The sequence below is a fragment of the Choloepus didactylus genome, chromosome 3, assembly GCF_015220235.1.
Source record: "Choloepus didactylus isolate mChoDid1 chromosome 3, mChoDid1.pri, whole genome shotgun sequence".
NCBI classification, from domain to species: domain Eukaryota; kingdom Metazoa; phylum Chordata; class Mammalia; order Pilosa; family Megalonychidae; genus Choloepus; species Choloepus didactylus.
The window spans coordinates 56,785,541-56,812,008 of record NC_051309.1 but is presented as its reverse complement, the minus strand read 5'-3'; the positions used below and the strand labels follow the sequence as shown (position 1 = coordinate 56,812,008).

Here is a 26,468-nt window from a genome sequence, read left to right as displayed (position 1 = left end):
TAGTTGTGCATTCATCACAATCAATTTTTGAACATTTTCATTACTCCAGAAAAAAGGTAATAAAAATAAAAATAGGAATAAAAATAAAAGTAAAAAAGGATACCCAAAACATCCCATCTCCCCATTCTGCCCTATTATTCATTTAATTTTTGGTCCCCATTTTTCTACTCATCTGTCCATACATTGGATAAAGGGAGTATGAGCCACAAGGTTTTTACAATCACATGGTCACACCATTTAAGGTGCATAGTTATACACTAATCTTCAAGAATTAAGGCTACTGGATTGCAGTTCAACAGTTTCAGGTATTTCCTTCTAGCTATTCTAATACACTAAAAACTAAAAGGGGATATCTATATAATGCACAAGAATAACCTCCAGAATGACCTGTCGACTCCATTTGAAATATCTCAGACACTGAAACTACTTTTTTTCATTTCTCTTCCCCCTTTTGGTCAAGAAGGCTTTCCCAATTCCATGATGCTGGGTCCAGACTCATCCCCAGGAGTCATGTCCCACATTGCCAGGGAGATTTATACCCCTGGGAGTCATGTCCCATGTAGGGGGGAGGGCAGCAAGTCTAACCTGCCAAGTTGGCTTAGAGAGAAGCCACATTATTCCATCATTCTTCAATAAAGTTCTGAGTTCAAAAACCTCTCTAGAAATTGTTATATATAGGTACCATGATGGGTGGCCCCAACCTAACATTAGAGTCAAGATACTCATGGAACAAACTTGATAAGAAGCCGTCTTAGAGAAGGCAGATGAAAAATTTTCATTTCACTTGTAAATCAAGGTGAGATTCTAATAGCCTCCCACAAGAATTCCATGTTGGCAAGCATTGTATGGCAACACAGAAGGGATCTCTGGTTTTATCATAAGTAACTGTGTTGTCCTTTGTAGTATTGTCATGCATTTCAAGCTTTTCTAGTGGATGAAAATCTAGAGTACAGAAAGAGCAAAATTATATCATTGACATTAGTTTTACAAGGAAATTCTTCAATAGGGATTGTTTTATATAATGATTTTCCCTTGGACATTAAAAGATACTAGCAGCTAACACTCAACTTCTCATAATAAGATCTGTGTACTCATAATGCAAACCACCCTGAGAATCTTTTAAGCATCCTGTACTTGAGGTCAATAAAAATGAATTTCCCTTTAGTTCAATCATCGAGGATAAATCATGATATATTGCTCTGTCTTTTGCCTCCTCCTTTGTCTAATATAGTTGGAAAATTGCCTTGAAGATCTGTCATGAGGAGAGAAAAAAGGATCTTCATTCTACTCCTCTTATCACCTTATTCATCAGTGAATTTCAGAGTTCTGCCCAGTTTTTCATTCCTGTAGCCTTTTGTATTGTAGGAGAGCTCATTGCTTCTTTGACTGAGGAAGGAGCAAGATAGAAAAAATGTCGTACCAGAATCCATTCCTGAGTCACATTTTGCAGAATCAGTTAATAATACTCACTTAAAAAAAGGCACCAGTGAGTACTAATTGTGGGCAACATGTATGTTAGAGCAGGTCTAGTCATGGCATAACAGAATTTTCAGATAAATATACATTATGGATTTAACTTTCATTTTGTTTCTCCCTTTCATGGTGATATGCATTTTAAGTAGCTCTGCAGTCACTCAGAAGAGCAGGCAACTAACAGTCATCATCTACCATGTGCCAGGCACTGAGCTTTGCCCTCCTCACCCATTGTCTTTTTTAATCCTTGTGATGAGTCCTTGTGTTGGGTGCTATTACCACCATCTTTTTTTTTGTAATTCATTTTTATTGAGATATATTCACATACCATGCAGTCATAGAAAACAATATGTTCAGTTGTTTACAGTACCATTATATAGCTGTGCACTCATCACCAAAATTAATTTTTGACATTTTCATTACTACACACACAAAAACAATAAGAATGAAAATTAAAGTGAAAAAGAACAATTAAAGTAAAAAAGAACACTGGGTGCCATTTTTTTTTTTGCTTCCCCCATTTTTCTACTCATCCATCCATAAACTAGACAAAGGGGATTGTGGTCCTTATGGCTTTCCCAATTACATTGTCACCTCTCACAAGCTACATTTTTATACAATAGTCTTCAAGATTCATGGGTTCTGGGTTGTAGTTTGATAGTTTCAGGTATTTACTGCTAGCTATTCCAAGTCGTTAGAACCTAAAAAGGGTTGTCTATATTGTGCATAAGAGTGCCCACCAGAGTGACCTCTTGGCTCCTTTTGGAATCTTTCTGCCACTGCAGCTTATTTCATTTCCTTTCACATCCCCCTTTTGATCAAGAAGATGTTCTCCATCCCATGATGCCGGGTCTAGATTCCTCCCCGGGAGTCATATTCCACGTTGCCAGGGAGATTCACTCCCCTGGGTACCATCATCTTATAGGTGAAAACGGATGGCTAAGGTTTTGAAGTGTCTGTAGACAATGCCAGGATTGAATTCGGTTTACTGAAGGCCTCAGGCATATGTTCTTATTTGAGATAGGAACCAGGATGACATCTTCTCTCATGATGTAAGACAGTGAGCTGACTCATCCTAAGATAAAACAACCAACCAAATGAAAGGCACATGTTCAGGTGAGCTGTTATTTTTAAGTTTTTTAGTTAATGTGTTGGCTTCAACATTCTCATCTTTGAAGCAAGTTTATCTATAAGATAAATCCACTAGGCAATGACTAAACAAAAAAATCTCAGTGTGGCAATAAACATCTAACTGCCAGAGGAAAGAAGTGTGTTACTTACTAGCTGTGTGGTCTTAAGTGCTACTTGACCTCTTTGTGCCTTACTTTCCTTGTCTGGATGAGGATTAAATTAAATGATGTCTGTAGAGCTCACAGCACACTGCCTGATGGGTGGAAAGTATTCAGTAAAGGTTTGTTATTGTTATATTATGATGATGCTGATGGTGATAGTTACGTTAGGTAGATTTATAACTGATTGAACAACGGTTCTCAGAGATTATTAATTAATGAACTGAGTGGAGGTCTCCAAAGAACCATAGAGCTGTCCCTGGTCAATTTGGATTAAAGATTTGCATAAGGAGTCTCATGGCATGGCAAACAAATCATGTGCCTGGAAAAGTAATGTGACGGAGACTGCATTCAGGAAAAATTCACTGCTCAGGATTCGAGGGCAAATCAAATGAGTTTATTTGATTTTCCTGCACAAAGGGGAGGCATGGCTTAGCGATGACTTTAAATTGATTAACAAATATCAGTTTGCTAAAAATCAATTAGCCAGTGATTGATTTGCTAAAATACATCTTGTCTCAAATGATCAGTTTGACCAAAAACTAACTTGTTAAATTTATGAATAAACCAAAATCTTAAAAAAGTATAAAATTTACAGCAATTGGTACTGGAGATTTCTGTGAAGTTTTAATTGACTGACTTTCACTTGGTCTTCATAGCAGAATTTTACAGAATGTTCAATTTTTCAAAAGTTGAGGAATATAGGTTTAAAATTCCCATGAATATATTTATTCCATTACAATGATTCATTCAAATTCATTAACTAGAGCACAAGATTATACCATCTATATGCCATTAAGTTGAGAATTCTGTGGAAAGAGCCAAACTAACCACATCAGTATGAAATGCCAAATTTTTCTAACCCATTGCTAGAAATGCAAAATTAAGGCTTATTTGCCAGTTGAGACAACATTAAAAAAAAATGTCCAAAATTGAAAATTTTTAAATGTTACTTAAAATTGGCTGAAACAACTCCATTATACTAGAATGTGAGCTCCATCAGGACAGGACTTTTTGTCTCTTTTGTTTTCTGCTTTATCTCCAGTGCCTGGCAATAGTAGGCACTCAGTTTATATTTATGAAATGCAATGATAAACTCAGTTATTTGGCAAAGAGGATTTTAGCCAATTGGCTCCCAGAAAATTGATTTTTGGCATTTAAACCTGCTCTCCTTAGAACCAGCAACAGAACCACCTGTGTTTTCAGGGTATGCTGGGGTTTCAAAGCGAGTGAGAGAAATGTTAAGCTGTGTTAATAACACAGCTTAACATGTGGATAACAGGGGACAGTGCTGTCCTATTGTCTTCAAGCTTGGCAGACCCACTTGGAGTCTGAGGCTGAATTCTTGTAATAACCACATTTATGGGGTAAATTGATAAGCTTCAGCATACCCAGGGGAGGGTCACCAGGAGGGTCTTACATATAGAATGATTGGGAAACTGGAGATAGGTGGAAGGAGATTTCAGGGATATGCAAATGTTCTCTTTCAACATATGAAGACCCTTCCATGGAAAGTGATCTAGCTTTCTTTTGTCATCCCAAAAGGCAAACAACTTAGATCAGTGGATAGAAACCACAAGAGTGGTAGACCCTGTGTCATTTGATTCCCGATCACATGTCCTTTCTTTTGACTTTCATGTATTCTCCCCTTCCTGGAGTAAGTGGAAATTAAGGTTGTTGAAGAGGAGTTAAGGAATCACAGCAGTAGTTGGACCAAGTGACTTCCAAATTCAGTCCAGCATATCAGAAACCAAGACAACGGGCTTTTGAGAGAGTCAGACCTGTCTTTGGATCCTTGCTCCACTACTGACTAGCTGTGTGTTCATGTGCAAGTGACTTGACCTCTCTGAGCCTTGATTTCCTCATTCTTGAATGGAGCTAATACTACATAAGGTTGTTGTAAAGGATTGTTGTAAATAAAAAAAGGATTAAAAATAATGGATGTAAAGCCCTTCATACAGTGTGTGGCACTTAAGCATTCAGTAAATATCTCACCTATTATTATGGGTTGATGAAAAGGAATGCACTGTGCCTAGCTCTCTATTTTTCAAGATTTCTGTGTCAAATTTTTAACGTAGGTACTTCTAAGAGCCCAATAAGTTTTCCTGAGGGCAGGGAAGTTATTTTTTGTTTTCAATAGCTGCTTCTACAGATGACGCCCTAATATATACACAACATTTCAGTCTTTACCGTGGACTCCAGACTCCTGCTTTGTTCAGGGGTCTGGGCGGAATGGAGACAGGAAGAGGAGCTGAGACACAGTGGCCGAGGAGCTGGAGGCCCGGCTGACTTAAGCAGGGAAGTGGCCCTGTGAGTCATAGGCTGGAAAGCTACAGCACTGCCCCTCCGGCTCCTGGGCTCTTCCGACAGGGAGACATTTCCTGCTCTTTGCACTACCTCCCCCCACCTTCCCCTCACCCCCCTCTTCCCCCAGTATACACACAAGAGTTTCTTAAGACAAGGTCTTTAACAGAATTGTTATAACTCAAGGGAATCAGTGCTTTAATTGTCTGCCAGGGTTGGGAATCTCTGAAGCTTTGTGAACTTGGTGCGTGAAGCTAGTCGCTCTCCTGTTGGAGCTTCCCTTCCCATCTCGACAAAAGGGAGCTAGTAGCACTGACCTGTTTCCTTGGGGGCTGCAGGGGCTTGGCTAGATTGTGAGTTAAAAAGCCAAAGAAAGTCATACCCTTGAAACACAGTGTTTCTACCAAAATAGTCTTCCCTGCAAAGGGCAAAGGCTTTACTCTGACTTTGACTAAAGGTGCCCTCGGGAGTCACTCACTCAAACTCTACATTGCTCGAAGGTTGGCTTAGGAAGTGTTGGTCACCCTGGGGGAGGAGCTGATGTGGGGCTCAGCCTGATTCAGACCCTTGGCCTTTGACAGGTTTATGGAGGACAGAAGGCAGGGGAGAAAATCCCCTCTTGGCTTTGGGCTCCCCAGGCTGCTTCAGGTTGGGTTGCCTGAGCAGGGCCCCCTCTGGCATGCAGACTGATTAGGCCCCAGAAGACTTTTCCTGGGGTCATTTGGAGACTGAACAGGCCCTCTAACATATGGCGCTGATAAGTATCTCACTCTCAGAGATAAGGAGCTGTTTAAGGGAATCTGAGGAAGCTGGGGGGTTTGTTTCCATAAAGCTGGATAATGTAAAGTGTAATCCCTACACAGATGTAATTAGCTGTTTAGCATATTAAATCTGTGAGGAAGGGGTACTGCTGCTTGTTCATAAATTACTGAGAGCCCTTCCCAGGAGAACTCAGGGTGGGTATCTTTTCCTGCCAGATCCTTGGAAGGGTGACTGATGATGGATCAGGAAGCTGAGCTTACTGTAGTTGCAGCAACTGCAGGGCTCGAAGGGAACCACAGCCCCAAATGACCAATGGCTCTTGAGCTCCTTGTTTCCCTAATACAGCGAAGGAGAAAAGAGTCATCTGTGATTGAGGCTTTGAAGAAGGCAGAATAAGGCTCAAGATGGCAGCCGGCTTTCTTGGTAATTCTAGCTACCTTTCGGGGTTGCACTGTGGTGTTAGGTCGCCTGTAGGCGCCAGGTGATCCTGACAAAGGCCAGCAACCCCCTTCAGAACCATGCATGACAAAGCCACTAACGCCACAGTTTTGCATGATGTTGGCATTGTCAGAAGGAAGGATGCTCCTTTCTGACCAAGTAGCTACTAAATGGCCCTTGACCTCATATGCCAATGGCATATCTGTATTACTTCCATTGAATTAATATAAATAATAATAACAATAATTGCCAATTTTTAAGAATTTTGTGCTAGGCAAAGTACTAAGCATGTATATATCTTTTCTCTAATTTATTCCTCACAACCAACCCTTTGAGCTAGGTACTATTATTATCCTCATTGATTTACAGATGAGGAATCTCAGATTTAGTGAGGTTAACTTATTTGTTCAAAGTTACACAGTTAGTAAGTAGTGGATCCAGATTTTAGACCTGGAAGCTGATGCCTGAGCTTAACCTCATAACAAATAATTTAGGGCTCATTAGAAACATCTCTCAATAAACCTTGTGGTGAAATCTGCCATTCCTGAGACTCCAATTGGTTGTCAAGATCAATCCCAAATAAAAGGTATTAGAAAAATATTTTGGTAGAGACTATCACGAAATGCTCTTCTATATATCTTCTTTTTGTTTGCCTAGACTGGCTTAATTTCTGGAAATTCATTTGGGGCTTTTTGTCATAGTTAACTTTATGTTGTTTGGGAACTTCTTGAGAAGGTGAAAGAACAAAGCAGTCAGTAAAAAGCACTGGCAATCATATTTTTGAGTTCTCCAAATCTTATGGGGACAGGGCTTTTCAAGAAAACAATCAACAGCTGAAAAGGATGCTGGGGAGATTATTACAAATTACACTTGGAGATTCTTAAGCAAACTCTTCAGAAAGTCTCTTGCCTTTGAAACAGCAATCTAACAGAATGCTTCTCTGTGTGCTATGGCAGAGAACTTGCTAAAGGGTGGATGCTGGCAAACTACCTTTTCTGACCCCCTCATGCATCTTCCAATCAGAAATATATGGACACTAAAAACGTCTCATCTGAGAATCTAATTTACATTCAATGCAGATGCAATGTGCTCCGCGACCTCGTGTTCTCTTTAAGATGCTAACAGGAAAATTCCTGGAGACAGAATCACTCGGAGTGGAAGCTTTGAAGATTTCTCTTAAATGGAAAGATGTTCTCCTACCAGGGACTTAATTAAAATGAGACTTCTCAGACTCCTCCCCTGGAGTTCCTGGTCCACAAATTCTTCCTCAGGACCTGTATTGTAAAGTGCCGAGTCCACGCAAGGGACTGTTTTGAGCATTTAGCTCACCAGATGACATGATTTGTGCAATAGAAATTGGATGGCAAGAAAGGAAATGGGCTTGTGGTGAAGAGGAATGAGGTAGGACTGAGACAAAGAGTGAACAGGGTGGGCAGGTTATGTTGAGAAGAAAACACAGCTTGCTCCATATCTTATCAGTTGCCATTTTGTGTGATTTTTTAAAAGTGGTTTTGGGAGAGATGGGGTATAGAGCAGGTGTTGGTGGAAATCTAAATGCCATGGTGCTTATTTCCGGAGTCTTCAGAGATCAAATCCCACCAGGAGCTGAGGATGGCGTAAGGGGAGTGGGGTTGGGAGGTAGGGAGGGGGTGGGGGGCACTTAGGAGTCGCTTTGCCCTAAGGCACATAATAATCACACAGAGCTCTTTACATTTCCTGATAAAGCCCTCCCTCTTGCCTACTGGCAGAAGCCAATGAACATTACATTTGAGTTAAACATTAAAAGCAGCAGGGAGCATTGAGAGAAACCACCGCAATTATTAACTGCCACACTATTTAATGGCACAAACACCATCAGCGATGTGGCTGGCCTGACCACATTCCCACTGTGATCCTGGCATCTTGTGGATCTGGCTTATTATGTTTTATTGGCAACCTACAGCTTGTATTAATTGCACAGTTATCGCTGGGAAGGGTTAGGCCCTGAAAGGTAGATGGTTGTCACTCCTCAGATGAATTTGCCTCCTAAGCCTGTTTAGAAAGAATGGAGGGATGGTTTGAAAGTTGTCATTCTTATTTGAGGCTCTCTGATTCTTTTCACTATTGACCTCAGGAGATACCTGTGTATCTGCCAGCTGTTCTGACCTGGTGCTTTTCATTACCTTTATTGAAATTTGGTCCTGTGGGCTGATTTCATTTCCTAGAGCTTGTTGAACTCTCCTTTTTAAGCAGATACTATTTATAACAGGCTCCTTGCTAAGAGTAATTTTAGAATATACTTACATTAAAAAAAAATTGAAAGCTTGTTGGCAATTTATAAAATTAAATGTATGAAGATTCAAGAGCCCTGCACCTTCTGTGATGTACCAAAACAAAAGATATTTAAACATTATATTCAACTGACAGTCATACCTAAACTCAACGTTTATTAAAATACAGTGAAACTGTTATATAAAAGGTAACTCCTTACAAAGTATTTTTTGAAAATATGAAATAAACCCTTTTACAAAATGACTGAGCAAGCTCTTTTCCACATTCTTGATGCATTACAAATATGCAAAGTTACACAGAAAAGGCTCTGGGTGGGTTTCATTAGGTCCCCGAGAAACAGAAGTTAGTAATGGTGTATTTTAGATGCCAAGACCTCAATCTCAGGAAACATCTATGTAGGAAATCTCCAAAGCACATCCCTGTGTTGAAGATTTAAGGAAGACCAGGATGGAAATGCCCATCAAGGTATCTGTGTCAATCAGAATGCTTTTGGCTGTAACTAACAGAAAGCTCTTTGACTTGCGCTAAACCTTGACTATACATTAGAACAACCTGGAGATCAGTATTTAAGAAACTCTCCCTAGTGATTCTGATACACAGTGATGCCATCAAGGACCTGGATTATTTCCATCTCTCTACTTTGCTACCTTCAGAGGCCATTTTGCCCATTTTGCTTTTTTCAGGGAGCCAGATGGCTGCAGTGGTCCAGACATTACATCCAGACATAATAATGTATGGAGGGAGAAGAGAAATCATCTCATCTTGGGACTCTCTCACAGAAGCAAGGGAATGTTTTCCAGAAGTATTTTTAATGATTTCCTTGTTCTGCATTATTTTATGCATTCCACTTCTTTCTTTTGGGTTCAATTCCTTCTTGGTATAATGCATTCCTGTCTATGAAGATTTAGAAATGAATAACTTCCTCAACCTTTGTTAGTTCTATAAATGTCTTTATCTTACCGTCACTCTTGAATGATAGTTTATCCAGTAATTCAATTCTTTCTTAACAGTTATTTTCCTTTACGAATAAGAACAAACTAATCCTGTATCTTCCAGTACATATTGTTGCTATGAGGAGTCTGCTGTCTATCTAATTGCCATTTCTTTAGCGATCATTTGTCTTTTTGCTTTTGCAACATTAGGCTTTTCCTCTTTGAATTTAATGTTTGTAGTTCTACTATAATGAGCTTAGGTATAGTTTGATTTATATTGCTTATGACTTAGTGTGCTCTTTCAATCTGAGATGTCACTTATGACTTCATTTCTAGAAAATTCTAAATCTAATCTTGAATATTGCCACTATTTTACTCTATATCTCTGGAATTTCTATTAGAATAAAAATTGGACATTTTTATTCTATCCTCCAGGTTTTCTTGATTTTTCTTTCACATCTTCCATCTTTTGGCTGTCTGTGTTGCATTAAGGTAATTAACTTTTCTGTGCTTTGGTTTCCTCATCTGTGACTTGGGTTGTCCTATGTCATAGGTTAAATGAGGCAGTCTCCAGTGATCTTTACTCTTGGAATTCATGCCCTTGTGTAATCCCATCCCCTGAATGGTGGTCTGGATTTAGTGATTTGCTTCTTCTTTTTTTTTTTTAATTCATTTTATTGAGATATATTCACATACCATGCAGTCATACAAAACAAAGCGTACATTCAATTGTTTACAGTACCATTATATAGTTGTGCATTCATCACCAAAATTAATTTTTGACATTTTCATTACCACACAAAAATAGTAAGAATAAAAATTAAAGTGAAAAAGAGCAATTTAAGTAAAAAAGAACACTGGGTGCCTTTTTTTTTTTAAATCTTCATTTTATTGAGATATATTCACATACCACGCCGTCATACAAAACAAATCGTACATTCGATTGTTCACAGTACCATTACATAGTTGTACATTCATCACCTAAATCAATCCCTGGCACCTTCATTAGCACACACACAAAAATAACAAGAATAATAATTAAAGTGAAAAAGAGCAATTAAAGTAAAAAAGAACACTGGGTGCCTTTGTCTGTTTGTTTGTTTGTTTCCTTCCCCTATTTTTCTACTCATCTGTCCATAAACTAGACAAAGGGGAGTGTGGTCCTTATGGCTTTCCCAATCCCATTGTCACCCCTCATAAGCTACATTTTTATACAATTGTCTTCGAGATTCATGGGTTCTGGATTGTAGTTTGATAGTTTCAGGTATCCACCACCAGCTACCCCAATTCTTTAGAACCTAAAGAGGGTTGTCTACGTTGTGCGTAAGAGTGCCCACCAGAGTGACCTCTCTGCCACTGAAGCTTATTTCATTTCCTTTCACATCCCCCTTTTGGTCAAGAAGATGTTTTCCATCCCATGATGCCAAGTGATTTGCTTCTAATGAATAGAATATGATAAAAAGAATGGAATGTCACGTTCAAGATTAGGTTATAAAAAGACTGTAACTTCCGTCTTGCTTGCTGTGACCTCCCTCTCTCGTTCACTTGCTCTGAAGGAAGTCCACTGCCATGCCGTAAACTGCCCAGGGTGAGGTGCACAGAGCAAGAAACTGAGGGAGGCTTCGGCTCAGTAGCCATGACCCTCAGCCCAAAAGCCCACAAGAAAATAAATCTTGCTAATAACCACATGGTTGAGCTTTGAATCATCCTCCCCAATATTGCCTTCAAAAGAGATTGCAGCCTTAGTCAATGCCTCAATTGCAGCCTTATGGGAGACCTCAAAGCAGAGGCACTCAGCTACACCATTCTGGATTCTTCATTCACAGACACCATGAGATTATATTTGTTGTTTTAAGCTGCTAAATTTTGGGGTAATTCATTATGCAGCAATAGATAACTGATGCATGAGTTAGTGCACACAAAGCATTTAGAACAATGACTGAACCCTTCAAAAAATGTTGGCTAAGAATACTTAGTAGTGGTAGTAATTTTAATATTGCATTCCAGATAATTTGCTCAGATTTGTCTTCTAAATTATGAATTCTGTCTTTAGTTGATCACTGCTTAATTGATCCATTAAGTTTTTGACTGCATTTTTCTTTCCAATATTTCTATTTGATTCTTTTTCAAATCTTTATTATTTTCTTGGCATCCTTCTTTCATACCTTGTTATATACTTTAAACATATTTATTTATGTCTCCTTTAGATTGTTCTATTATCTCTGATTTATAGGGTGTGAATTTTCCCATTTGTTACATCTACTGACTCATTCTCATAAGTAATTTCATTTTCTGTGAGTCTGTCTTCACCAGTGGGGGTTTTTATTCCTGTGGGAGCCATCCAAGAGCAGGGCTGTGGAGGGATCTTGCAAGATGGTTTCATGTTTGCCTCTGTCAGAGTACTCCAGATGTTGCTGCTACTGGACTATTTTCATATTAGTTTCTTAGATTAAGATTCCTATATTATCCATAGCAGATTTGGTTCCAATTTCTCTCAAATGATTTTTTTCTTAACTTATAACCAGGTGGCTAGTTCACTTTATTGGCACTTCCCAGGTCAGTGGGTATAATGTTTCTAGTCACTGCTTCACACACAACATAACCCTTCTTAGCCCCTCCTTCATGCAGGGAACCCAGAGCCTTCCCCCTGACGTGCACGAACTTTATCCTCTATCCTTGGAAGGCATTCAAATCCCAGCTCCTAAGGTCTATATCCAGTTCAGAAATACATGAAACTTACTAAACTTCAGTTACCTTTGGACCTCTGGCCTAGAGATCACTCATGCTTTCTAGAATATGAGGATTTTTCTTGCTTTTTTAAAAAAACTCTGCTATGTATCAAATTTTTTTGTTTTTTTATTTCAACTAAACATTTCCATGTGTTTGAGAGATGAAGGGTTGTCTACATCATCTTAGTGTACCATATTGACTTACAGTTCTTTTTTTTTTTTTTTCTGCATAAAACATTTTTAGCTGTCTTTGAGGGAAACTTGAATCTTAATAGCAAAGGTTATTTTAAAATTACAAGACTTGAGGGTAGCTTGACAGGTTTAAAGTGATGTGAATCCAGTTGACCTCCAAAGCTCTTAATGGTGCAAACAAAGCCACTGTTAATCAAGTCTGTTGGCATTATGTCAATGCAGTCAACAGAGGTGAGCATGCATGGGCTGATTTGTGAAATGGAAAACTTTATTATTTGTGTGCTTGATCAGAAGCAGTGAATCCAAATGCCTCTGGACCAAGGGAAGATTTTATCAGAACATCATTTCCCTTTTACCAGTAGTATGACATCAAAGGAAGAAGTTATCTTTCTGAACAGAGGAGGTTTTGATGAGTTCAGGGAGCCATCCTTAGGCATCATATCAGAGTTTATGAGGAAGCTGCATCCATCCAAAGAGGAAGGCCAAACACTTTTCTAGAAAGCCATCTTAAATTCATTCAAGCATTCATTCATTTAATAAATGTTTGTGAGACCCTATGAATAAATGAAGATTAAATCTACTGCTTTCAAGAGATCTTTAAGGAGAAAGGGAGGGAGAAGAAGGAGATAGAGGAAAAGAAAAAGGAAAAGGAGAGGAAGAAAGAGAGAATGGAGTTGTCACCCCCTAAATTTTCTTTTAAAAGATGTTCCCGCAAGTCAAATATACAATGAAAATTTTCAGACCAGCATGTAGCAATGAAGAATACCCATGCTTACTATTTGGAGATATTCAAGGGAAGGAAGATGAGACCTACAGTCCATATATACCGATCTATTTAGAGAAATTCATAAAGGTGAATATTTACATAGTAGCCCATAAATTAATGTTTTAAAGCATTACTTGAGCAACAATATGGATGAATCTCACAGACAGAATGGTGATAGAGAGATGCAAGCAGCAAAAGGATGCCTATGGATAGAATACATATAACTGAACATCATTTTATGAACTTCCAAAACAGGCAAAACCAAATTATGTTGTATTGGGTTGCATAGATACCTTTTAAAACTGTTAAGAAAAAGCAGGAAATTGTTATCACCAAAGATTGGATAGTAATTACTTTTGGTGGGGAAGCAGGGGTATGTGATTGGGGAGGGTCAGGAGCAGGGCTTCTAGGGCACTGTCTGGGTTCCACTTCATGGCTGTGTGGTGGCTTGGAGCCAAGTACCCCAGAAAAATATGTTCCTAAACTTAATCCATGCCTGTGGGTATGAACCCATTGTAAATAGGACCTTTTGACTAGGTGCCATCAATTAAGGTGTGGCCCAACTCAATCTGGATGGGTCTTAATCCTATTACTGAAGGTCTTATAGGGAAGACCACAGAGGGGAGGATAGCCACAGGTTGCAGCCAGAAGCTGGAAGTCAACAGAACCAAGAAGCCAGGAGCAGCTGCCATGTGTATTGCCATGTGACAGAAAAACCAAGAACCAAGGATTGCCAACAGCTAGCCCCAGAATGCCATAGACTTGTGGGAGAAAGCATGGCTTTGATGACAGCTTGATTTTGGATTTCTCCTAACCTCAAAACTGTAAACCAATAAATTCCTGTTGTTTAAGCCAACCCATTGCATGGTATTGGCCTTAGCAGCAGGAAGCTGAAACAACTGGATTCTCCTGGGATTTGGGTATTAAGTATGTATTAACTTTGTAATTATTATTTAAACTGTACACATAAGTCTTATGCACTTTTCTGAATTATTATACATCTCAAATTAAAAAGAAAATATTTTGGAATTTAATTTTTTTATTTTTGATCAATTTTCATATCTAATGATATGAAATATGTTTCCAGGAATGGATCCCTGTTCTATAATATTGAACCTGTATGATGCGGGTGTCTGAGCTTGTACCTCGACTTACCAGGCCTGGGCCAGGGGACCTGATATCACCCCCTGGGGAGGGTAGTAGGTACGGGCGTGAGTGCCCTCTGCAGCCCCCCCGAGCCTGGGGAGCGAGGTCAAGGCAGCTCCCTTTTCCTCACCCAAAATGCCACTGGCAGGAGAGGCTTGCCGGAAGAAACCGCCTTTCTCCCAACTGCCCTTTCCCCACTTCCTTATCTTACCCACTCACTCCCTGGTGCCAAGGCCACTCCTGCCACCGCCAGCGTGCATGCCCGTGGCCAGAACAACCCCCGCCCCGCTGCAACGGTTCCGGCGTTCTCTCAGAACCAATCCTAGCCCCTATCCCTTCAATATTGCCATTTAAGGCTGCTTCACCTCCTTTCCAGCCCTGCCCTTCTTACCAGCCTATATAACCTGTAATCACCCCTGAATAAATCTCTTTGGCGCATACTCCTACTGGATGAAGAGTGTCTTGTCCCTATCGCCGCCCTCCATACCTTGCACGCCTCCCGCCGAGGACCCCGGCCACGTCCTCCGCCTCGCCCTCGCCTCCGGGAAAGAGCCCCCGCCGCCGGTACCCCTTGAGCAGCCCCGAGAGCTGAGGGCTCGGCTACCGGCCGCCCCTCCCCCTAGCAGCAGTAACCCCGACCGCAGTATGACATAAGAATCTATGTAAAGCAGCTTGACATTCTGACTGTGGTCTGTAAATTGATTGTTAAAATTGGGCAATGTATTAGTAGGTATTCATTTCTAAATAAGATTCAACTGAGCAGGACGGTGTTCAACATGGAGAGGAGGGACACTGACCGGGAGTGGTGGGTCAAATAAAGACAAATTTTAGGGACTTCTTGATTCTGCCCAGGTCATCTCCAAGTCCCTACCCCACATGGGTACGATTTTGTGCCATTTTCATGACCAGGATGGGAATGCTTATACATTCCCAGTGTCCAGGTAGTCCTACAGTGGGGAGGGGAGCAGAATACTGCTGTGTCCATTAAGGCAGGTCAGCAATACCAAACCCCAAGTGCAGTCCTTTCAGAGAACAGATTTCCAAAAAACTGTGCTGGCTAGAGAACAATACTGCTAGGGCCACTATTTCTATGAGACATCGGAAGGGTTTTCTGGTTTGGGATTGTATTTACTAGAGGGTGAGGAAGGGAGAGGCCAAAGGGCAGAGAGGATGTGTTTCCTTCCTCCCTTTTAATTGTTTGGGCGGTTATTACACATACACTAAGGTCCACAGGGGATGGTTGCCAAGTGAAGAGTCTCCATATATGCACATGGAGAAAAGCAATTTAACTAGATAATAGCTTTTCTACATTTATTTATGTGTTGTATTGCACAAAGCTTGTATACTTTATATTGTGCTAGGTGTTGTGCTTTAGAGCTTTTCTTTCAGGAAAGCAAATAAGCATTGGACTCAGGCAATTTATATTTTAATGCTATGGGGTCTACTTCTTACTAGCAGTGGGTCCTTGGGTAAATTATTTATCCTGGTTAAGCACTGTGTAAACAGTTTTCTCATCTCATTCTTAACTTTCAGGGTTGTTGTAAGGATTGATGAGAAGGTAAGATGTTTAACATAGTTCCTAGCATTACAGTACTTGCTCAATAAATGGTGGTAGCTGTAGGAATTGTGATTTTGGTTGTTCTTTTACAGAGGAGACAAAACTAACAAATATCAGCCATTTAGACAAAGAAGATACAAAACTCCTATATTTAATAAAGATCTTTCTTGGAAAATTAATGCCACTGGTCCAGAGTAGAGAGGGCAGTTGAAATATGTGGATCATTTACGTTTGAAATGATTATCCCAAGATTTCCAATTGGAGGAATTATCATTCATTATTTATTTATTCAGTGAACATTTAATGGGGTTTTATTTTATGTTAGACACTGTACTAAGCACTGGAGATAAAGCAATGAGCAAGATAGATATGCCTCTGCCCTCATGGAATTTATAGTACAGGGGCGTTTTTTTTCTTGCATCCTTTATGGCACTAAGTTGGAAACATCCTTTGGGCTGAACTGGAATAACAAGAACCTTTGCAATGTCCGTTTACAGACCTTACCCTCTCAATAGGGCTCGCAGCCTGCATGCTTTTGGAAGTAATTTCTTGCTGCATTTGGGGATCGATCCCTAGCCCACTCCTAAATAGACCATAAGCCACGAACTGGCCCTGGTAAATTCAGGCAAGGAAAACTCCAACAACTTCAGGATCCTGGACATTTCCGACATATTCTCGAAGGATTTGAAAACCACTTAATATAGATATCCTGTAAAATTCCACTCTGCTGGGATCCTTGTTGGCTCTGTTTTTGTAGAAGCATTTTCTTCTATCTTTAAAGCAAGAATCATGGCAAGGCCAAGGAGTAACACCAGAGCTACTCACTCCCTGCCTGTCACCCCTCCCGTTCAGCCTCCTTTTCTAAAGACATTTTTGACTTTCTCTCTTTTTTTGAAAAATTTTCCACATTTTATTAAGAAAAATTCAAGAATACAGCAAAATTGAAAGAATTTTACAGTGTATACCCATATAACCACCACTTAGAGTCTACCATTTATATTTAATTATATTTGCTTTATCATGTACCTATCCATCTATTTATCATTCTGTTAATCTATCTATTAATCCATCTTCTTTTTTATTGCTTTGCAAAGGAAATTGTAGACGTCAGTATGCTTCCCCCAGATATTTCAGTTTGCATGTCACTAACTAGAGTTCAGTATTTATCGGGTTTTTTAATGCAAAATTTACGTGTGGGAAAATACACAAATCTTAAGTCTATATTTGCTGATTTTGACCATTCATTGCCTGCGCAACCCAAGCCTGTTTTAAGATATAGTACAATACAATCAGCCCCAGAAAGTTGCTGCACCTTTCTGTTCTATCTCTGCCAACCTCCACTCTGCTGGAGGTAACCACAATTTTGATTTTTTCCACCATATGTTAGTTTTCTTTGTTTTAGAATTTTATATACATGGAATCATATAATATGTACACTTTGTACAAGGCTTTCTCACCCACCATAATGTTTTTAAGATTCATCCATATTGTGGTGTGTATCAATAGTTCTTTTTTTTTTTTTTAATTATTGAGTAGTAGCCCATTTTATGAGTAATTTTATTTTCCTATTGATGAACACCTGGGCTGTTTCTAATTTTTGGCTATTGTAAGTAAAGCCACTGTGAGGATTCTTATACAAGTCCTTTGTGAACACATATTTTTATTTCTCTTGGGTAAATACCTAGGAATTGTATTGTTGGGTCAAAGATAGGTATATGTTTAACTTCATGAAATATTGCTGAACTATTTTCCAAAGTGTATGTACAATTTTACACTCGCTTTATAAATGTGTGAGCATTGTAATTACTCTCAATGGGGGTTGGCAAATTTTTTATGTAAAGGGCCAGATAATAAATACTCTAGACTTTTGGGGCCATGCATTCTCTGTCGTGACTACTCAACTCTGCTACTGTAGTGTGAAAGCAGCTGTATGTAAGCAAATGAGTGGTTGTGTTCCAATAAAACATTATTTACAAAACAAGTGGTGAGCCAAATTTTGCCTAAGGGTCATAGTTCGCTGACCTTGACTTTATATCCTCATCAACATTTGGTGTTGTCAGTATTTAATTTTAGCAATGCTGGTTGCCATGAAGGGGTATCTCACTATGGTTTTCATTAATGGTCATCAAATATTTATTGGCCATTTATATATTTATTTTATGAAGTATTCATTAAATCCTTTGCTTTTATTTGTATTGGTTTAAAAAAAGTAAACATTTTTAGAGCAGTTGTAGGGATACTGAAAAATTACATGAAAAATACAGAGAATCCCCATATACCCCTGCATACGCACAGATTCTCCTCTTATTAATATCTAGCATTAGTGCGTATGTTTGTTATAATTGATGAACAAATATTGATACATTATTAGTAACTAAAGCCTATAGGTTCATTGTGTTGTAGAGTTATATGGGATTTGACAAATGCTTATTGTCGTGTATCTGCCATTTCATTATCACACAAATGCCCTGTGCTCTACCTATTCATCCTTCCCAACCTCTCCCGGAACCCCTGGCAGTCACTAACCTTTTTCTGTCTCTATAGCTTTGCCTTTTCCAGAACTTCATATAGTTGGATCATACATTATGTCGCTTTTCCAGATTGGCTTCTGTCACTTAGCAATATGCATTTAAGGGTCCTTCATGTCTTTTGATGGCTTGATAGCACATTTCTTTTCTTTCTTTTTCTTTTCCTTGGGGGTGGGGAGTGTTTTGAGACAGAGAAGTCAAGGCAAGGAATTCTGTTTTTCTTTTTTTAACTGTACTATTTATTATTGAGTTGTAGGAATTCTTTATGTTCTCAATGCAGTCCTATGTTAGATAAACGAATTGCAAATATTTTCTCCCAGTCTAAGACTGGCCTCTTTATTTACTTAACAATATTTTTGGATGAGCATATGTTTTTATTGATTGAGTCCAATTTATCATTTTTTTCCTATGGCTAATGCTTTTTGAGTGCTGTCTAATAAATAAATCGTTACTTACCCCAAAGTCATGAGAACATTTTCTACTTTCTTCTAGAACTTTATAATTTTTGCTTTTATACTGAGGTATGTCACCTCTCTTAAATTATTTTTGTGTATATTGTGAGGTAATGGATGAAGTTCTTTTTCCCCATAAAATTATCCAGTTGTTCCAGCACTATTTATTGAAAACTTTCCTTTCCCCGTTGAATGGCATTGACACCTTTGTTGAAAATCAATTGACCTTGTAAGCATAGGTCTATTTATTGAAAATAAAAACATAAAATAAGTAATCTGATCTTCCATCTTGAAAAGCTAAATAAAGAAAAGCAAATTAAACCCAACTGAGGCCTCTATTACAATGCAGAATGGAAGGGATAAATGGACTCACTTTTGCCTTATGTCTAATTTTTCCGAAGAGGAGTTAATATTTCAAGATTAAGGAGGTTTTTCAAAGGTACCCTTTTCCAGATTTAGGAAGTTCCCTTCTGTGACTAGTGTTTGGAGAGGTTTGTTTGTTTTTTTCCCCATGCATGAGTATTGAATTTTGTCATATATCTTTCCTGCACCTATTGAGATGATTATATAATTTTTCTCTCTTTTTTTTAGTGTGATAAATTACATTCATTGATTTAAAAGTGTTAAAACAATCTTGCATTCTTGAGATAAACCCCAGTTGGTCTTGATACATCATCATTTAATATATTGCTGGATTCATTTGTTAATTAAGAATATTTTTGTCTAGGTTAGTGATAGATATTGGTCTATGTAGTGGTTGGAGCTGTGTACCCCAGAAAAACATATTCCTCAGCTTAATACATTCCTGTCAGTGTGAACCCATTGTACATAAGATCTTTTGATGAGGTAGCTTCAGTTAAGATGTGGCCCAACCAATCTGGATGAGTCTTAGTCTTATTACTGGAGTCCTTTATAAACAGAATGAAATTCAGCCAGATAGAAAGCCATGAGAAGCAAGAAGCTGAAGGTCAACAGAACCTGGGGAGCAGGAGAGGAAAGGAGAGGCCGCCATATGCATTGCCATGTGACAAAGGATCAAGGATCACCATCACCAGTCTTCAGGAAGAAAGCATAGCCTTGATGATGCCTTGATTTGGACTTTTCCTAGCCTCAAAACTCTGAGCTAATAAATTCCTGTTGTTAATAGGATTGCATGGTATTCGCTTGAGCAGCTGAGGAAAACTAAAATAATTTCTTTCCAAGTTTTGGTATTAAGCTTATGCTGGCCTCAGAGAATGATGCAGAAAGTATTCTAATCTCTTCTAGTCTCTATTTTTGGAAAGAGTTTGCATAATATTGGTTTTATTTCTTCTATAAATATTTTGTGGAATTCAGTAAAGATATCTGGACCTGGCATTTTCTTTGTGCAAAAGGTTTTTTTTTTTTTTTTTTTTATTAAATTCAGTTTTATTGAAATACGTTCACATGCCATACAATCATCCATGGTATACAATCCACTGTCCACAGTATAACATAGTTATGCACTCTTCACCACAATCTATCTCAACATTTTCCTTACATCAGAAAGAACCAGAACAAGAATAAAAAATAAAAGTGAAAAAAGAACACCCAAATCATCCCCCCATCCCACCCCATTTGTCCTTTAGTTTTTATCCCCATTTTTCTACTCATCCATACACTAGATAAAGGGGGTGTGATCCACAAGGTCTTCACAATCACACTGTCACCCCTTGTAATCTACATTATTATATAATTGTCTTCAGGAGTCCAGACTGCTGGGTTGGAGTTTGGTAGTTTCAGGTATTTACTTCTAGCTATTCCAATACATTAAAACCTAAGACGTGTTATCTATATAGTGCATAAGAATGTCCACCAGAGTGACCTCTTGACTCCATTTGAAATCTCTCAGCCACTGAAACTATTTCGTCTCATTTTGCATCCCCCTTTTGGTCAAGAAGATACTCTCAGTCCCACGATGCCAGGTCCACATTCATCCCTGGGAGTCATATTTTGCATTGCCAGGGAGATTTACATCCCTGGGAGTTGGGTCCCACGTAGGGGGGAGGGCAGCGAGTTCACCTGTTGAGATGGCTCAGTTAGAGAGAGAGGGCCACATCTCAGCAACAAAGAGGTGCTCAAGGGGAAACTCTTAGGCATAATTATATGCAAGTTTAGACTCTCCTTTGTGGTAATGAGCTTCATAAGGGCAAATCCCATGCTCGAGGGCTCAGCACATCAAACCGCCAGTCCCAATGTTTGTGACAACATCAACACCAGTCCAGGTGAGGATATCCAACACGTCCACACCTTCCCCCAGATCTTTGGGGCTGGGGAGGGGGAGGCTGTAAATATATTTTTTATTATCTGCCCAAATTACTCTGGGATGTGTCACTATTTCACTCCAGCCTATACTAACCTACCGTATCTCACTTCCTATTCAAAGTTCCATGCAATTGTGGTGTTTGAACAAATCGACTGTAGAGTTGTACCGTTTAGAAAATTTAGATCCTGTACCAAATACATATCTCTTCCCTTGGTCTCATATGGAAGTTGAAGTTTTAAAAAACAATCAGTTTCAACCTTTACCCTATGGCCTGGCTTGCCCTGGTGTGCAAAAGGTTTTAATTATAAATTCAGTGTCTTTAGAGATATAGGGTCATTCCTACATTCTATTTCTTCTTGTGTAACTTTTGGTATTTTTTTGTTTTTCAAAGAATTCATGCATTTCACCTAAATTTTCAAATTTATTAGCATGAATTTGTTCATAATGCTTCTTTATTTTCCCTTTTATACCTGTAGGATTTAAATAATGTCCCATCTTTCAAGTCAGATTTTGCTGACTTGTGTTTTCTTTCTTTTATTGTTGATCAGTCTTGCTAAGTGTTTTTCAAATTCATTACTTTTTCTTTAAGAACCTACTTTTGGTTCTGTTGATTTTCTCTATTATTTATCTATTTTCTATTTCATTGATTTTCATACTTATCTTTATGTTTCTTTTCTTCTAGTTATTTTGGGTTCAATTTGCTTTTCTTTATTTAGCTTTTTAAGATGAAAGATCAGATTACTTATTTTATGTTTTTATTTTCTTATATAAGCATTTTAGATTATAAAATTTTCTTTAAGCACTACTTTAGCTACACTCCACACAATTTGATATAAAGTTATATTTTCATTACAATTGAGTCAAAAATATTTTCTAACTTTCCTTGTGATTTATTCTTTGATCCAGAGTTAGTTAGAAATATGTTGTTTAATTTCCAAACATTTAGGGCTTTTAGAAATTTTTTTCTTGATTTATAATTAAATTCCATTGTAGTCAGATAATATACTCTATAATATTCCAATCCTATGAATTTTAATGAGAGTTGTTTCATGGCCGAGATACAGTCTATCTTGGGAAATACTCCATAGGCAATGGAAAGGAACATGAATTCAAAATTGTTGGTTTTAGTGTTCTATAAATATCAATTAGCATTCTGTATTTTTACTGACTTTTGTTCACTTATTCTACAATTACTAAGAAACAATTGTTAGAAACTCCAACTATAATTACAATTTTTCTCTTTCTTCCTTTAATTCCAGCAAGTTCTGCTTTTTAATTGCAAAGCCCTGTTAGGAGCCATATACACATTTAAGATTTGTTTTGTCTTCTTGATACATTGACCATTCGATCATTATGAAATGTCTTTCTTTATGTTTAATAATACTCCTTATCCCAAAGTCTACTTTGTCTGATATTAATATAGTCACATCAACTTTCTTATGATTAGCGTTGCATATTTTTCCCATTCTTTTACTTTTACCCTGCCTTTATCTTTCTATTTAAAGTGTTTCTCTGCTAAACAACATCTAATTATGCCCTTTTATCCAATCTGCTTCTATTTGAAATGCTTACTTCATTTTCATTTAATACAATTGTTGATATAGTTAGTGTTCTGGTTATTTATTTTTTCAAAACAAACCACCTCAAATGTTAATGGTGTAAAATAACAACCGCTATATTATGCTCACAGATTTTGTGGGTCAGGAATTCTGAAAAGGCACAGAAGGGTGGCTCTTTTCTGCTCCATGATGTCTTGGGCCTCAGCTGGAATGACTCAAATAGCTGGGAGCTGGAACAGCTGGGATTGGAGGATCCACTTCCCATATCTCTTCTTCACTCACATAGCTTGTGCCTGCACTGCAATGACTGAAGGACAGGGTCAGCTGGGACTATTGACTGAAGCCCTAACATGTGTCCTGTCCAGTATGCCAGCCTCAAGATTGTTGAACTTCTTGCACTGAAGCTCAGGTTTCCAAGAGCAAATGTTCTTGTGAATAAGCAGAAGTTGTATGACCTTCTATGACCTAGCCTCAAAAGTCAAATTGGTTGAAGCATTCAGAAAGCTACCCAGATTCAAGAAGAGGAGACATGAACTCCAACTTTCAATGGGAGGAATGTCAAGGAATCTGCAGCCATGTTTTAAAACCACCACAAGTGTGTCTCAGCTTCTCCTCCCCTCTAGACATAAGCCAGTAAGCTAGATGGGACTGGAACTGGGTATATCCCTTCCCCCATGTAGGAGGTTAGAGGGAGCTGGAATTCAGTATTTCCCTTCACCACCCCACCACCCTGCTACCCACTCCCCACCCCCACAACCTCCCAACACGTAGGCTCTGCTAAAAGCCAAGTCAGTTAGGCTTTATTAGGCTTTAGTAAAACAGTTTCTTTTGAGGGAAGTCTTTGTTAAGGAGAACAGACCATTCTGGGCATATTTCAAAATCATTCTCTTTCCTCTCCCTCTGCTAGAAGCATGAGGAGAATTTTCTCCAGACTTTATAGTAAGAACTTGGTGGGGCTCTTTGATATAAAACTCAAGAAAGTATGGGAGCTCCCCTGGAACAGGACTCTCTGAATCTTCAACTCTCAAGTTAGTTCACACTGAGTCTCCAGAATTTTGTCAATTACAGTTCAAGCATTCCTATCTGTACTGGCTTCAGCAGGAAGTTTCTGTTTCTTGGCTTCTTCTTTAGGTAAGCTGTGGCTCTCTTCATCTGTCATTCTCCTTTTTGGGGGGCAGTGGCTTGCCCTGTGACCTCAATTCTCTGATAGATCCAAGAAGAGTTGTTGTTTTTCAGTTTGTTCAAGTTTTATCCTGTTAGGATGGGAGAGATGACTTCCAACTTCCTTACATTCTAGATCAGAAACCAGAAGTCTGCATATCATATGCAAATTTTTCAATTTTTCAGCATCAAATATGCATTTGCCAATATTTCAACTTTGAATATATACTACTTACATAATCAGAAATTGAAAAAGCATATTAAATGGGGTTATTGCCTGGGGATAAAGAATATGTGGGGAGGAACACAAAAGACTTTTCTAGTGTTTAAAGTGATATTGTACAAAAATTAATGCAATATCTCTTTGCCACTTTTTCCAACATCTAAAAAACTGTCATGCTAACCGCACTGAGTTTGTTCCATGAGGAAGTCTTTAAGGAAGCTCTTGCCAGACTCCATGAAAGTAAAGTGTGAGTATCAGTATCATTTTTATTACTAAAACCTGAAAGGACAAGCTTCTTTGTTTAGGGTGAATACCAGGAAACCAAAGGGAGTGCAAAATATTCCTTACCTGGGATATGACACAGTCCCTGAAAATGATACACAACTGCCATTTGTGAAATCTGTATGCAGGCTGTCCTGTATTTCCTTTGATGAGATTACTGGAAAAGAAGTTCTTTTCTTTTTTCTTTAAATAACAATTGTTTCATTAAATAGCAAGCAAAAGAAAAGGTGGCAATTTGAGACTAAAGTTAGGAGTAGCTGTATTATACGACTAGAACAGGGGCACTTGAAAAAAAGTTCTTAAAGATCTCGCCCAGGATTCTCTTCTAATATTCATGCTCTTTTTCTATTTTACATCGTTAATGAGTATTGACAACAAAGACTTGATGTTTGACTCAAAACTTCCCCTGAGAAATTTCAAGTTCTGTTCCTCAGAAGTCTTTTTAGCTTCCTCCCATTAGACAACCTACTGTGTGTCCTTGAGGAAGGTCAGCCTAAGGGACTGAACTCAGCCTGCCTCCCTGTCTCCAGAACTGGGCTCACAGATGGACTTCCATTTTCCATGAGTCAATAAATAAACAGAAAGGGTGAAAAGAACACAAAATTTGAAGTTAGAGAGACCTGTAGTCAAATTCCAGCTCCCAACACTACTAACTGGGTAACCTTAGGTAGTTCCTGTCTTTCTTTCTCTGAAACATGGAAATAATTGAACCTTACTTACATGGTTGTTGTGGTACTTAAATAAGATGCATGAGATGCAATTGGTCCTCTATAAATCTAATTTTCTTCTCCACCCCATTTCCTTTCAGCCTCTAGGGAAGTTATGGGAGAGAGTGGCGAAAAATCATCAGCAAAAAATCATAGCCACAAATATGATACTGGAAGAAAGGTCTATGGAAGTGAATGTTGTACATGCCTGTATTTTTATCCACCCCCCTCCTTTTTTTTTTTTTTTAATCCTGTGTTTAGTATGGAAAGGAAGAAGAAAACTGTGTTCTAGTAAAGTTGATCGCTTTCAACTAAATCTAATCTGTTTTGCAAAATTCCTCCAAGCAGAGACGAGCATCTTGCCCTCACTTCTCTGTAGGATACTTGAAACTCTGGAGGGATACTCCCTGCAGGGAAGATTGTTTTCTGGAGGCATCCTCTGTACCCTGTTGGATACAGCCTGGGAAACACTCAAGGAGAAAACAATCAAGCTGACAATGCCAAGTAGATAGATAACAGTGACTCAGGTTTTTCTCAGTTCAGTAGCAGCTACTCTCCACACTCAGCCTAAAGGAAACAAGCTATACGGGGAAGGTGAATTTGGAATCCAAGAGCAAAGGATTTCTGATATTTATATACACATAAATTTTTTTTCAGTGGTTCACACGGAAATTCAGGAACAGCCTTGCTCTTTTGAAAGCTATTTCAGGACTCCACACATCTTGTTGACATTCAGTACAAGGAAACAAGTTTAAGCAGTAGTGTGCTGGTAAGCCAGTTTTCTGAAAGAAAAAAAAATAGAGCCCTATTTCTGACATTTTCTGATTTCCATGTTGTAAATGCTCCCACTGTGTCCAATTCTACCAATATGGCGTCACTGAACGTGGAGTTGGGAAGAACGGCCAACAGTCAATCCTCTTGAGCGGGGGTGCAAGCTGGCTCCAGCACACCAGTGAGCTTGAAGCTCATGTTTAGGGATAATAGCTATTGGCATATTCAACGCTTGTTGAGAATAGACATCATCAAGTTCTAGAATTCACTGCCTCTGGCTCTATGGCCTGCATTTTGAGCATTGTTTCCCCAGCTTTTTGAAGTTGCTTAGTAATCTCATTGCTGTGGACCCCAGAACCTTTTACTTAATGGAGGTTTTTGTCTTCAGTTAGGGTTTGAAAGGGAATGCTCAGACATTTTATTACCTGGTTGCTGGTGACTAGTACTTTCTGTTGCCTTTCCCCTCTCCCCCACCTCATGTGACACATTCCTGAAAATGCTCCAGGAAAAAATGATTACTGCCTTGGCAGATCAGCATTTTCTGATTGTGCAATGTCTTCCTGAGAAACCCCATTCTCCAACATTCTCCAAAGGCAGTCACTCTGAAATAGGAGCAAGAAATGGGGGTACAAGCAGGCCCT

The 26,468-nt window shown here is 38.7% G+C and overlaps 1 long non-coding RNA gene across 3 annotated transcripts in view; it reads left to right on the top strand.

Annotated features, from left to right (window-relative positions):
• LOC119529427 overlaps positions 1-26,468 on the top strand; it is a 62,299-nt gene that overhangs the window by 785 nt on the left and 35,046 nt on the right. For all 3 annotated transcript variants that reach the window (XR_005215866.1, XR_005215864.1, XR_005215865.1), the window contains exons 2-3: positions 2,498-2,589; positions 22,815-24,314. This is a non-coding gene — a long non-coding RNA (uncharacterized LOC119529427). The remainder of the gene's footprint in view (positions 1-2,497; positions 2,590-22,814; positions 24,315-26,468) is intronic.